Genomic DNA, 14763 nt, shown 5'->3' on the forward strand with positions numbered 1-14763 from the left:
CGACGGCTGGGTCCACGTGGGCGGGTTCTGACCGCTGTCATTCGTCGCAGACCCAGACGAGCGCTGGACTGGGTCTTGCGGCCGCAGCCGGCCCCTTATTGAATGAAGTGCATAGCGTTGACTTGGCATATCCTAGCCTTTGATGCTTGTGCATATCTAGGCGCTGAATAAACATGTGCTACTTGGCTGTGCTGGTGAATAGACCCAAGATGTGCACCCTTGGTTGATGACACCAAATAATCAACTCTAGGGATTATTTTAATTCCGAGGACAGTGATTGTTTCCACTAAAAAGGAGAGAAATTTAAACTGCTAATGCCTGAAACAAATGTCTAGACCAATGAATTCTAATGCAAAGATCAGGCCCAGAGAAGGGAAGGAGAGAGTTGACCTTTAGTTACCCATTTCAGTGTCGAACGTCTATCAGTTCAATAAACTTATAGACGGTTTAAGGTTAAAGAGCAACCTTTGTGGAGTAACTGATACTATTAGAACGCATAGGAACGGAATGTCTTTCCAAATAATGGAATATTTGATACCGAGTAGGTGAGTCTTCTCACTCTTGTGAATACTTTCTAGCTACTGTACTTTAGTGATGTGGAATTTTTATTATTTTATTCACTTTACTTTTAAATACAATTTCTAAAAAACTTTAGACAACTTAAAATTAGCAAACTTTATCTGAGCAAAGAAACAATTTGCGAGTCAGGCAGCATCCTGAATCAGTTCAAAGAACTCCAACGAGCAATAGTGGGCAGGCAGAATGTATAGACACTGAAAGTAAGTGACATACAGAAATAGCCTGATTGGGTCAAGGCTCATTTGTCTCATTTGGACATAGCTGAGCAGTTTGCAGCCTGAGATTGACTATAAGTTCTGCTGCTATGATTGGCTGAGATTGGGCTACTTGTTACAAGAATATACTCTCATGTTAGATTGCAGTTTCTTTACATATTAAGTTAGAGTACATTTCAGTATGTATGGCAGCAACTTTAGGATTAATTTAATTTAATACTTTCCCCCCTTTTGGTCAACCTCTCAATTTTGGTCAGCTTCTGTCAACTTTGAGAGGCTGACTAAAATCTTGAGTATCATCACTACCTTCTGTCACTATCGCAATGGACTTGTTTGGTCTCAGTATGGAATTCACAATGGCAAATTAGTTGGATGATTATGCTTTCTTTATGTTGTTATTCTAACTATAATGATATCATTTGATGTATAAAAAATGGCTGCATATGACTATTTAAAACTCTTGTGGGGATACAACACATCAAGGAGGCCACTATGATGGCTATCAGGAGGATAATACCAATAAACTGAGGTACAGTACACTCCTTAACAGGGGATTCCACAAATTGAACTGATAAAAAAAACAACAGTTCAAATTTCAGGCAATAAAGATAGTTCATAATGTTTGCTCAGGAGAATTACAATGATTAAGAACCATAGTTCACTGAATGACTCATTTCAGCCTGATTTTAAAAGGTATCCATTTTTGTAGTTAGCCTGGTAACCTGAAGACTCAGTACATGAAGCATAAAGATTAGAAAAACTTGAACTAGTCAAGCTTGTCATTCACCAGTCAAACCAACGGTTTGCTGCTTTGGTAAACACGTCATGTGTTTTCTTCTCCTGAGAAATTTCCTTAGAGTATTCAATGACAGTGTCTAGAGAAACAGCAATATCTGCCACCTTTGAAATTAAGCGTTCTTTAGTAATAAAATTGGAAGGAAGATAAGTGGAGCATTCAGTTTTGTTCAGCACCATGTCTAAGCTCCCAGCATGGACAAAAAGGAGATCTAAATCTGGGTGATGTTCCATTAAGTGTTTTTTGTTGAACACAAATGTTCTCATCGACCTGTTGGAGAATGGCTTCTGTCTGAACCCCTGGGAGGTCTGATTGGCTACACAATCCAATACTTTTCCCAATTTACAGATTAATTTCAAACTCCATACAACCGGAACCCCACCACCTCCCAGAGTAAGGCTCCAGTAACTCCATGGTTACTTTTCCTTGAGGAAAACTAAGTTACCATCATTATTTTGAGTTTGGTACTAATTTTTATTATTGATCACTTTAACCTCTGATTATAGGCGGTATTATAAGAACTTTCAGGGAATGTTATTTGGAAGGCAGGAGTGAGCCAAGCCAAATAGAAAATCTGAGACCAGTGAAGAGGCAGAACAAAGTAAGCAAATTCTCCACAGACCCAATATAGACCTTTGGGGGCATGAAAATAGGGGAACCTAGTGGTGTTCAAGCAGAGATCAGTTTAATTTGTTCCTCCTTAAGTCCACATAGCTCCTGAACAAAATCCTGTGGGGAACTTCTTTTTCTGTGGTCTCTTTATAGCATGTTGTATAAGAGTGAAAACCACATTTAGTAGAAAGGAACTTTACTGGATTTAACCCAGTGACATCATATAAGCAATTACTTGTACCCACCTAGGAAGTCCCCTAGGACTTCAGAATGTGATACCTGGAGCCATAATGTACCTTTTTGCAGGCATCTCACTAATAGGTTATTATTATTATTATTATTATTAATCTTATAATTGGCATATAACAATCGTACATGTTTATGGATGTCATGTTTCAATACATGTATACACTGTATAATGATCAAATCAGGGTAGTATATTTATCACTTTAAACACTTAGTTTTTGTAGTTATAACATTCAAAATCTTCTCTTACAGTTATCTTGAGATATACAACACATTATGATTAGCTACAGTCAACTGTACTGTGTAATAGAACACCAGAAAACATTTTTTCCTGTCTAACGATAACTTTGAACCCATTGACCAGCCTCTCCTCATCCCTCCTCATCCCTCCTCCACCCAGGTTTTTATGTTTGGTAGAAATTAGATTATTATTTGGAAAGATCAGGATAATACTTCCAGTGAGTGTAGGAAAGCAAATAACAGTGATATCTAGAATATCGTGCATAGCTTTGGACCCTTCCTTTGGAGTTTTAGGATGACTCTCATTAGGAACATAGAGAGGCACTGAACTACTGGAATTATTTCCCGATTTGGGGGCATCAGCCCATAAACCCGACAATTGCTCTGATTTCTTGCTAGAGCATAAGTACTTGACAAAGTCATCCACAGATTATGGTCCCATGGGTTTTCTTGTAAGGAAAGGGAAGCTAGCCAGGACATCAGGAAATAGGGTGAAAAAAGAAAAAAACTGAAGCTTTCATGATGGCAGAGAAGTCCTGATCAGAAATCTTAGGGATGTTGTTCACATCTAGGATGCCATCTGCTTCTAGGGAAAAACTACCCTGTCTGCTTTATTTTAAGGTCTTCAACAGGTATACAATTCCAGGAGTCTGTAGGGGGCCTTTTAAGTTGAGAGGTGTGGATCCAAGATTTGAGACCCTGAGGTTTTGCTGCAGAGGAGAGCTTGTTATGATTCTTTTCTGCAGAGTTCAAGAGCAGTCTGTCTCTGGTTTTATTTCCAAAATATCCATTCTTCAGTTTTTAAATTGTGAAAGATTTCATTGTCATCAGTTGGGAGTTATGAAGGGCTTCTTTTACCTGGTAAAAATATGCTTTGGCATTATGCATTAAAGCTTTGCACTACTAAGTCAATTCAGAGTTTATAAGAGTGGAAGAGAATAGGCCTTTCAGTAACTATTTCAATCTGTGTTTTCTAATGGGAGTGGATCTGACTGTCATCAACCAGTAATACCTATGACCAAGGCAATTCTATCAATTTAGTTAGCTTTTCCTAATGCTATTGTGCTTGTAAGACCTTATTTAACTCTTTCACAACTTGTCCAGTGAAATGAGAACCTCTATTGCTGGGAATTTCTCCAGGAGTGTCCCATAAAGGAAACACATTTCCTAGTAAACCTTTAGCTACTATTATATCTTTGGCCTTCCTGCATGGAAAAGCTTCTATACAACCAGAAAACATGCATTTAAGATGGCAGTTGAATGAAATCCACCTGTAAGTTTTCAAATGATCTAGGAAGTGCTGGAAATGTGTCACCTGAGGTTTTTATTATTTTACCAGGATTATAGGTTTGACAATCAGATATTAATTATAAACCATTTATTTAGCAATTTTATAACAGTTACCCTACTTGTGTTTTTTCACAACTTGGATTATTTTATCTCTTTCAAACTGACCTTTTAATAATGGAAGATTTAGCTGGGCTCGGTGGCTCAGCCTGTAATCCCGCGCCTAGGGAGGCTGAGGTGAGTGGATTGCCTGAGCCCACGGGTTCGAGACCCACCTGGGCAAATTGGTGAGACCTCATCTCTACAATAAATTTTTTAAAAAATTAGCCAGGTGTGGTAGCGCACGCCTGTAGTCCCAGCTACTTGGAAGGCTGAGGTGGAAGAATCGCCGGAGCCCAGCAGGTCGAGGCTGCAGTGGCTGCTCCCGGCCACTGCACTCCAGTCTGGGTGACAGAGTGAGACTCCAACTCAAAAATAAATAAATAAATAAAAAATAATGGAAGATTTAAGGACTCAGAAAATACCAGACAGCCATCCAGGCTTAACATGAATCCAGGCTTAATACTGGATTTACATTCTCTTAAATACCAAGTTTATTTCTCCAATTCAGGTGCATAGCATTGTTTATTAGTTTTTATCATAGATAATACGAAACTCATTCAAATTGCATATTTTAACAATTTTAGTACTGGCTGAGTTAGCATGAAATTCTGCCAAATCATTTCCTTGGTATATAACTATTTCTTGTTCCATTTGCTGTTGGGTTAGCATTTTTATGCACTAGTCAGTTTCCTCATTAGCGTCCTGGGAATTCATTCCCAGTCCAATGGCATGATTGTAAAGTGGTCAGAAACTTGTACTTGGCAGAGTTTTTTTCATGAATCTCCTTGAAAATGAAATAGGAAAGTACCAGAATAAACAATTAACCATCTGTGAAAGATAAGACCAACATGGCCATGGTTAAAGTTCTGAAGAGAACTCAATACAATCATAACACAATTGACAAGGTAATTTGGTTATTTCTGTTTCATACATTTTAAGATAGTAACTAGAATTATAACTGATAGCATAATACATTAGATTTCTATGAATTTAACATAATTTCTAAAATGCATATTAATAACGCATCCATAACTCAAAGAAAGTTTAGCATTGCTTATTATTTGATAATGCTTCCATATAATATAATATACCAAATAAGCCCAATTAGTTTAATATCTCTCTTTCTATAAGGAGAGGTATCCTTTTGACATGTTCTAAGGGCCCATTTGGAAAGCCACAAAGTTAATTCATGGTCAAGAAAAAGACTTAATTTTGAATTTTATTTTGGAAAGTTTGTTGAAAATATTAAAAGATTAAAACATTTGATATCAAAATAGGATCACAGGTCACTGTGAACATAGTCATTCATTTAATCAGTGATGCTTAAAATACTTCAAAGACAAATATAGAAAGTTACATAGTTGTAGAAAAACCTTAGCTCTTTTAATAGAAAGGACTGAGTTTTCTTCAGTGATCAAAAATCTATTAAAGACAATATGAAGCACAGGAAATTATCGTAGTAAAACACAGAATCTTTGTTTCCCATGCCAATTATCTAAAAGGTAAAGAAGAAATGATGTTTATAATTAAAGGTAATTACCTTTCATAATTTCCTATCAAGAGCAGACCAATACTCTAAGAAAACCTTGTTTTTTAACAGAGGACCAAATTCTAGTTTTGCATCAGTGTACTTTTGATATTAATACTCAATTTTTTAGAAAAACTCATATATAATTTCCTTCTAGTATTAGCCAGCTTGACACACATAAAATTTTTCATAAGCAAACATTCTTATTCATTTAGTTTTGGTTATATGCTTTTCCTCTGCTCATTTTGGAGTAAGTCCTTCTACTTAAGGACAAAAATTACTCTTTCCCCCTTAACAGCAACAAAAAAAGACTCATATCTTTATAACTTTTTCTTACCAAAAGCACATCTTAGCTTCCTTATATACTTTCAAATAGTTTTTACCTTTTTATTTCTAGCAATTTTATATATTTTAGAATATATTAATTAGAATTCTTGACCCTTACTGACCTTAATTTCCAGTGAATGCTAGGAAGCAAGCAATTGTGAACTACCACATCACCAATCTGTAGACTAGCAAATCTATGAATCCCAATTTCTAGAAGCATGTGTTTTCTTATAGCACAATTTTTCTGTGCCCCTCAGAACATGTTTGTGACTAATTTCAATATCTTTAGTCTCTCTGTAATAAGAAATTGTAGAGGATGCAAAATTTCATCTCTATCCTCTTAGAGTTTTTTTTGTTCATTTGTTTTAACTAGGCCTGCGAATTAGATTGTTACTTGTACAGATTTCCCTCCGTCTCAATTTTCCTTCTGGTATAGGAAGGACTGGTTTACAAGAGAATTTAATCTTACTTATATCTATTTATTTAAAAAATTTCTTTTTTATATCTATTTTTAAACATTTAAATAGCTTTAGGGGATACAAATAGTTTTTGGTTACATGAATTCACCATATAGCAGTGAAGAAGTCTGGGCTTTAAGTGTAAACACAAATTCCACTTGTGCACATTGTACCCAATAGGTGATTTTTTTTATCCCTCCACCCCATCCCACCCTCCCCCTTCTGAGTCTCCAGTGTCCATTATACCATTCTATATGCCTCTGCAGATTATTAATTTAGCTCCCACTTACAAGTGAGAACATACAATATTTGGTTTTCTGTTTCTGTGTTAGTTCACTTAGAATGATGTTCTCCAATTCCATCCAAGTTACTGCAAAATACATTATTTCATTCTTTTTTAATGACTGAATAGTATTCCATGGTGTGTGTGTGTATGATATAGATATATATTGTATTTTCATTATCCACTGATTGGCTGATTCCACTTCTTTGCAATTGTGAATTGTGTTGCAATAAGCATACAAATGCATGTACGTTCTTTGCACAACCTCTCTTCCCTTGGGTAGATACCTAGTAGTGAGATTGCTGGATCAAATGGTAGATCTACTTTTAGTTCTTTGAGAACTCTTCATACCAATTTTCACAGAGGTTGTACTAATTTGCAATCCTACCAACAGTGTATTAATATAAGCATTCCCTTTTCCCCACATTTGTGCCAATATCCTTTTTTGATTTTTTAGTAGTGGCCATTCTGACTGGTGCAAGGTGGTATTTTATCGTAGCTCACTTATTTTTAACAAGTATGCATGGATTGCTTATAAAGACGAGACATTAAACAGCTGGTCTGCATCTTCTGTTATTTTTCTTACTGACAAGTTTTGTAATATGGAGGTAGCATAAGCTTGTTTTACCAGTAAACCTACATGGAAAAAACTGTGCATGTGTATTATATTTGATGTTGAAAACTCTAAAACATGACTGTTTTAATCAAATCAACGGTATTTTTATTTACCAAAGATCACCCAAGTAATGTGAACCTTAAAAGCATTTGGGACTGAGCACGGTGGCTCACGCCTGTAATCCCAGCACTTTAGGAAGCAGAGGTGGGAAGATTGTTTGAGCCCTGGAGTTCAAGACCAGCCTGGACAATATAGTGAGACCTCATCTCTACAAAAAAAATTTAAAAATTATCCAGGCATGGTGATGTGTACCTGTAGTCCCAATTACTTGAGAGGTTGAGGCAGGAGAATTACCTGAGCTCAGGTGGTTGACGCCACGGTGTGTCATGAATGTGACACTACACTCCAGCCTGGGTAATAGAGTGAGACCCAACACACACACACACACACACACACACACACACACACACACACACACACACACACAAACACACACACACACACACACACACACAAACACACACACACACACACACACACACACACACACACAAGTGCTCTTTTCCAGGAATGCTGTGTAAAGGCACTCAGAATGGTCCAGAGTTTGTCATACCGTCGTAGGCTTTCCTACAATACAGTCTCTAACAAAACTAAGATGTCCCGAACGCCTGGTAATAGGATTGTTTACCTATATACCAAGAAGGTAGGGTAAGCACCAAAGTCTGCGTGTGGTGTGTTACCAGGCAGACTTCGAGTGGTTCGTGCTGTGAGACCTAAAGTTCTTACGAGGTTGTCCAAAACAAAAAAACATGTCAGCCAGGCCTATAGTGGTTCCATGTGTGCAAAATGTGTTAGTGACAGGACCAAGCGTGATTTTCTTATCAAGGAGCAGAAAATCGTTGTGAAAGTGTTGAAGGCACAAGCACAGAGTCAGAAAGCAAAATAAAGAAATGAAGTTTTTTTCTGTAATACAAATTAAAAGTCTTTAAAAAAAGCATTTAGGTTAGCTCTTAACTTTTATATAAGACCTTATTTTTTAAAGCCAATTAATAGAGATTTTTCTGCTTTAATTTAGCAATATCATAAGGAGTTTAAGAAGTTACACACATACACACATACATATATATGTCGTTCATATAGACATATATAAACATATAAACAGAAACAGATCTTATAGCTTTCATTTAAAAATTTTGGTCATGTGTCAGATACAATAATACAGAATTCACTAATTTATTTGAATATATATGGACTCAAACTGCTTTTCTGTCCAATAGAACAAGATTTCCTGCCTACATGGCTAAAGCTTTTGAATAATATTTGTGAAAAAGACATTTAAGTTATTCTCATCTGCCTTCTGTAAGGAACCTTATAAAGAGGCACTCTTTGATTCATATATTATTTTAGATGCTTCTGTATACCAATTTAAAAATGCATCCAATTGCTTTGTGACATTATGGATTCTTTCTTTTCTAATGTACCCTGCAAGTGAACAATTTTATCTTAGTTAAAACTTCCCCATTGTGACCACTGTAATTCTAAATTACCTTTGGTAAACCTAACTCATTTTTCAAAAACACACAGGTCCTGGATCCATGATTTTTGTGCATAAAGTTAGTTTGTGTCCCAGAAAGTGGAGACCCCGGCCGGGTTCAGTGGCTCAGCCTGTAATCCTGTGCCTTTGGGAGGCTGAGAAGAGTGGATTGCCTGAGCCCGCGGGTTCGAGACCCGCCTGGGCGGCGAGACCTCATCTCTACAATAAATCAAAAAATCAGCCAGGTGAGGTAGCGCGCGCCTGTAATTCCGGCTACTCGGAAGGCTGAGGCGGAAGGATCGCCGGAGCGCAGCAGGTCGAGGCTGCGGTGGTCGGGAGCAGCCACTGCACTCCAGTTTAGGCAACAGAGTGAGACTCCAACTCAAAAAACAAAACAAAACAAAACAAAAACAACGAAAGTGGAGACCCAGACTCTTGAAATCTTAGACATTTTAAATTTGGAGAAACTCATTTTCAAAAATATTTACCTGAGGCTTCTGGATTCAATTCAGTTAATTATTAGATTCAGTCAGATTCTGAATTCAGTACAGTAAAAAATTACTTAAAGTCAGAAAGCTCAAAACACAAGTTCAGGAGTTTGACTTTAGGAAAGAACTCTCCCATGATCCCTATTGATCTGAAAAATCAGTGGGCAACATTGGCTTTGATGGGTATCTTCATTTGGTCGTACAGTGCTCCTGTGGTTCCCTGGAGGGCTACTTTGGATCCCACTACTGGCACCAATCTCTTAAAAAAAAAAAAAACTTGGGACAAATTAAATTTAGCAGAATTTATTTGAACAAAGAAACAATTCAAGAATTGGGCAGCCCCTTGGACCAGTAACAGAGAGCTTTACCCAGCAACAGTGGCAGTATTTATAGATATAAAAAGAAAGTAACATACAGAAATAACCTGATTAGTTCGGCTTATTTGGTCATGGTCTGAGTAGTCTGCAACCTGTAATTGGCCGAAAGCTTTGCTGCTATGATTGGCTGAGAATCTACTATTTGTTACAAGAATATATTCTCAATTAGGTTGTAGTTTATTTACATAGTATGCTAGGTTACAGTCTTCTACATACAGGAGCAGCTTTAGGCCACATTTAGTTTCATTTAGCAATATGCAATAATGACCCACAAACTCACCATCCAAAAAAAGTCATACATCCCGTACTAGAGGTCGCTATCATAACGAATCCTGTTATCACCTTTTCTTTGCTTTGCTTTGATTTCATCTGTATGTCTAATTCTGCTCTTTTTTAAATTTATTTTTTATTTTTTAATGAGAGAAGCACTGTTGTTGAGCACCCTGTTAGGTTTGGGAGATCACTCCTGGCTGAAGAGCCAGTATTACATTCAAATAATTAAACCACATTAAGCGCTAGGCTGTAGCAAATGCAAAAATCTATGGGGAAAAAAAGCAAGATTATATAGACAAACTTTGTAACTTGGAGAGTGAGTAAGTTTATGAAGAAAATAAAATTCTAGGCAGAGAAAACAGCAAATGCAAAGGCAGAGACAGGAGAAATTATTGCAACAGGAAAAGGGAATGAGGAATTAGTTATGATTAGTGGTGAGGCTAAGATGTAGGTTAGGAAGATGACTGTTCAGGTGGGTTTTTAACTATTAGTTCTCATTTACAAGTTGTATCTAATGCAAAGTTAAATATTGTCTAATTGCAGTACTGTCATAATATGTTTTTTTAAATGAAATGTGTGTGTAATGTACAATATGATGCCTGCATATGGTAGATCTGTGATCTGTTTTCTTCAGGAAAGAAAAATGGCCATAACCACTTGTCTTACCCCATTCAGGCTGCTGCTCTAGCAAAAAATCAGGTGGATTATAAACAATAAAAATTTATTTCTTACAGCTCTGGAGGCTGGGGGGTCCAAGATCACAGCCCCCGCAGATTTGTTGTCTGGCGCGGGCCCACTTCCTGATTCACAGATGGCTCCCTCTCATTGTAATCTTATATGATGGGAGGGGAAGTGAGCTCTCTACTATAAAGGCACTAATCTCATTCATGAGGGTCTGCCCACAATTACCTCCCCTAGTCTCACCTCTTAATACCCTCACATTAGGATTCAACATATGAATTTGAGGAAGACACAAACATTCAGAGTACCACTGCAGTGTCCTGAGTACCACTGCAGTATTTTTTTTAGAGATCCTCAAATCTGAGGTCACCATTAGTATGTAAAGATGCAATCTAAGGAAAGAAGTGCTGTAGTGAGAATTCAGAGTTCGGGTGCTATCACTATAGTGATACTGTACAGCCTTCTGCAAACATCTGCCCTCCCTTGGCTCCAGTGTCTTTGTCTGTCAAAAGAAATGGTTAGGCAAATAACTTGTCAGCTGTTTCCTACTGAGAGTCCAATCCTGCTTGCAGTCCTCTGAGGCAGGAGGGCTCCCCTGCCCCTCTTCCTGCCTAGTACTGATCAGATGACAATTACAATAGAATCATTCTTCTTTTGCAAGGACTGCAAGTCTTTTCCCAAGTATGACTTTGGGTTTTCAGAAACCCAGTAACAACTTCTGTGGTCTCTGACTTTCACCTTCATCCTGACCTTGTGCTTCGTTTCTCTCTGCAGAAAGTGTGACCTCCTGGGAAGCACGACCCTAGCCACTGAACAGCCAGTGCTCTGGCAAAGGAAAGGGCTGGCACAAAGAACAGAGTAAGTAATGACTGCTTTTACTTTTGTTGCATAAATGTATAATTGTAATACTTAAAAGATAGGTTCAAAAAAGCATTATTTAGCAACATACATGGTTGTGGGCTCTAAGAGCAGCAGAAACAGGGAGTACAGAAGATCCCCTGCCTCCAACAAAGCAATAGCAAAAAATATCAAAGCCATCCTGGCCTTCATACTTTATGAAGTAGGCAGCAGAGAGAGACCAGCTGACACGGTCTTTACACTGTGAGGTGACAGACACTTCAACACAAGACCAGGGTTTATTCATAACCAGGAGCATTTGGGGGCAACTTACTCAAATTCATGGAGTAAGTTGGAATTTTTCTTCTATTTGTGGGAAATCAGTGATTTCTGGATTCTGGGGGATTTGTGAAAAATTAATGCTGCCTCTTATGTTTTGTCCAGCAATTAAAATTTCATGTGACAGAAAACCAGAAGCTGTGGCTTCTCAGAGTGGCACAACAGCAAAGCCCAGAAAATTCAACCAAAAGCTTACCTGCTGCAAAATTAAAGATGATTGACATTGCCAATATTGTCAGCAGAGTTTTCAAGGAAGTAATCATATGACTTGCATAATGCAATTAATTAAGAAAGGTGTAGTCATGAATTTGTATACTAAACTGAAACGGGCTCTCAGAATGACCTCATAAAGCATGTAATAACTAATAAAGCATCTAATAACACGAAACAATTTCAAAAATAATTTTTCCTCTTGAGTTTTTAGAAAAACATTTATCAAGGCAGATATTAAACATGTGACTTGGTTTTTCCTTGTCATGCTAGCAGTTGTCTCAATACGAGCTGCTCTCTACCTCCATTCTCTCCTCTACTTGGAAAACCTTTATCTCACAGAGCATGATGGCATTCCCAAACACAAGTTAAAATTAAAGTCTAGAAAGTCTGAAACATAGAACTCCTGGAAACAAAGTGGTAAAAACACACTCAAAACAGATATTTATAAACAATGCTGTCTTTGAAAAAAGAAGGTGATGTGTAGTACAGCTGATGCAATCTTGATTCAGAATTTTAGGCATGTCTCCAATCATGGTGAGAGTTTATTAGGACTCCCTTGCTAAGGAGATAAAATGTTTATTCCATCCCAAACACAGATTTTGCCCACAGAAGTAAACAATTGCCTATTTTACTGTAAGAATTAATGGCTGTGGGGATTCACTGATTATAGGACAGCATTCTTCTTCTATTTATAGGAAGTGAAAGATTTCTAAATTATTGAGAATAACTTTTTCTTTCCTTTTTTGTTTTAAAGATATGGGGTACAATTCAGGATTAAGTATACAAGTGGTCATCATACAGTAAAGTTTGGGCCTCCCGTGGGTCCTCACTTTACCTGGTGTGAGATCAGTACCCTTACTGATGTTGTGTGCCCTTCCTCCCCTGGCAGTTTCCTGTTACTGCCAAATACTTTCTTACAGTATTTTCATAAATGTTCGGGTCTACTTATGAGTGAGAACATGTGGTACTCAGTTCTTTGTTTCTGTGCTAGATTACTGAGTATTATAGACTCTAAATCCATCCAAGTTGCTGTGAGGTCCATAATTTTGTCCTTGTTTATGGTTGCATAACATTCTATTATGTATAAGTGCCACATTTTTAAAATCCAGTCCACTTTTGATGGGCAGCATAGTTGGTTCCACATTTTCGCTATTGTGAATAATGCTGCAATAAGCATGCGCGGGCAAATGTCTTTTTTATAGAATCATTTGAGTTCCTCTGGGTATATTCCCATAAGGGGGATTGCTGGGTCGTTTGGAGGGTCGATTTTTAGACCTTTTAGGAATTGCCACATTGTTTTCCACACAGGTTGTACTAATTTACATTCCCACCAACTATGCAGAAGTGTTTCTTTTTCGGCCACATCCACCCTAGCATCTATTGTTTTTTGAGTTATTGATGATGGCCATTCTGACTGGAGTTAGGTGGTATCTTAGTGTGGTTTTCATTTGCATTTCTTTGATCATTAGTGAGGCTGAGGATTTTTTCATTTATCTGCTGGCTGCTTGTATGTCTTCTTTTGAGAAGAGTGTATGCATATCTTTTTTTAATAGGGTTTTTTTTTCCTTTTGTCATGTTGAGTTCCTTGTAGGTCCTGGATATTAAGCCTTTTGTTAGATATGCAGTTGGCAAATATTTTTTTCCCATTATGTGAACTGTCTCCTCGTTCTCTTGATTTATTTTGCTTTGCATAAGATTTTCTGTTTGATGAGGACCCACTTGTCTATCTTATCTCTTATGGCATGGGCATTTGGAGTTTTGATCAGGAATTGATTGTCTATTCCAACTTCAGTAAGAGTGTCTCCTGTGTTTTCTAAGATTCTTATAGTTTGAGGTTTTATGTTTAGGTCTTTGATACATCTAGAGTTGATATTTGTGTGTATGGTGATAGGTAGGAGTCCTGTTTCAATCTTCTGCATGTTATTTCCCCAGTACCATTTACTGAATAGGTTCTCCTTTCCTAAGTGGTTGTTGTTGGAGGCTTTGTCAAAGATGAGTTGGTTGAGCAATTGAGGTTTTGCTTTTGGAATCTCTATGCTGTTCCATTGTTCTATATGCCTGTTCTTTTTTTTTTTTTGAGTTAGAGTCTCACTCTGTCACCAAGACTGGAGTCACGCAGCCTCGACCTGCTGGCTCTGGTGATCCTTCTGCCTCAGCCTTCCAAGTAGCTGGAACTACAGGCACGCGCTACCACGCCTGGCTCATTTTCGATTTATTGTAGAGATGAGGTCTCACCAGGTTGCCCAGGTGGGTCTCGAACCTGTGGGCTCAGGCAATCCACTTACCTCAGCCTCCCAAAGGCGTGGGATTATATGCCTGTTCTTGTACCAATATCAGGCTGTTTTGATTATTGTAACTTTATAGTAAAGTTTAAAGTCTGAAAGTGTGGTACTTCCCACTTTGTTTCTCTTGTTGATTGTTTGGCTATTCATGGTCTTTTATGCTTCTGTTTGAATTTCTGTATTTTCGCTTCCAAGTCTGAGAAGAATGATGTTGGCAATTTAATGGGAACTGCGTTGAGTTTGTAGATTGACTTTGATAGGATGGACAGCTTAACAATGTTGATTCTTCCAACCCATGAGTATGGAATCTTTTTTCATTTGCTTGTGTTTTCTTTAATTCTTTGAGCAGTATTTTGTAGTTTGCATCATAAAGATCTTTCACTTCTCTGGTTAAGAAGATGCCAAGGTATTTTTTCTTTTCTTTTTTTTTTTTTTTTTTTTTTGTGTCTT

The 14763-nt window shown here is 37.5% G+C and overlaps 1 pseudogene; it reads left to right on the top strand.

Annotated features, from left to right (window-relative positions):
• The first annotated feature begins 7881 nt into the window (after window positions 1–7881).
• LOC110594909 lies at window positions 7882–8283 on the top strand (annotated as a pseudogene).
• Window positions 8284–14763: the final 6480 nt, after the last annotated feature.

The sequence above is a fragment of the Carlito syrichta genome, unplaced genomic scaffold (assembly GCF_000164805.1).
Source record: "Carlito syrichta isolate Samal-C Ts95f unplaced genomic scaffold, Tarsius_syrichta-2.0.1 Scaffold158902, whole genome shotgun sequence".
Taxonomy (NCBI): Eukaryota; Metazoa; Chordata; class Mammalia; order Primates; family Tarsiidae; genus Carlito; species Carlito syrichta.